At 44.4% G+C, this 847-nt stretch overlaps 1 pseudogene; it reads left to right on the forward strand.

Moving 5' to 3' along the window:
• Positions 1-210: 210 nt before the first annotated feature.
• Positions 211-839, forward strand: LOC111140593 (annotated as a pseudogene).
• Positions 840-847: the final 8 nt, after the last annotated feature.

Consider the following 847-nt stretch of genomic DNA (forward strand, 5'->3'; position numbering starts at 1 on the left):
CACAGAGATAGATGACAGAAAAAAACCTGTTCCCTGATTTTCAGGTCAGCAAGGTGGGGGAGGTCTGCGTAGCAACTTGCTCCTGCTAGCAGGGGCACCCAGTACTTTCGAGGGCAAAGAGTTGAGGATTGTTTGCTTCCTTGTGATTCCTGCCTGGACTCTGAATCCAGACAGTGTTGGGGGCCAGCGGTCCCTCTCCTCTGAGGATAGAAGTTGAGCTATCTCTTCAGCCGCCACTCCTCTGAAGTATTCAAACCAAAGAAGAATATGCCTGAGGGCTCTCATCAGCTCTCTCCAGCTCTCATCAGCTCTTAAAACAGGCAGAAGCAACTCTAGGAAGTGGAAATATGAGACAAGCTCTTACGTTGCCAGAGGGAGGGGACCTAGGTGAATGGATTTCAGCTAACACTGTAGATTTCTTCAACCAGATCAACATGCTGTATGGAACTATTACAGAATTCTGCACTGAAGCAAGCTGTCCAGTCATGTCTGCAGGTCCAAGATATGAATATCTACTGGGAAAATGGTACTAATATCAAAAAGCCAATCAAAGGTTTGGGTTCAGGATCAGCTTGATGATGAAAGTCTTTTGCCTTCCAAGATTGGTGTCCCCTTTCCAAAAAACTTTATGTCTATGGCAAAGACCCTTCAAGGGATTTGTTCTGGGTTTATGCATATTTATCACCAGCAGTTTGATTCTGTGATGCAACCTCAACACCTCCCTTAAGCCCTTTATTTCCTTTGTTCAGGAGTTTAATCTGATTGATAGGCATGAGTTGGCACCTCTTCAGGAATTAATTGAGAAGCTTGTATCAAAGACAGATAAATGCTTCTTCTAGAACATAGT

The sequence above is a fragment of the Enhydra lutris genome, unplaced genomic scaffold (genome assembly GCF_002288905.1).
Source record: "Enhydra lutris kenyoni isolate GAN:26980312 unplaced genomic scaffold, ASM228890v2 scaffoldscaffold4938, whole genome shotgun sequence".
Taxonomy (NCBI): domain Eukaryota; kingdom Metazoa; phylum Chordata; class Mammalia; order Carnivora; family Mustelidae; genus Enhydra; species Enhydra lutris.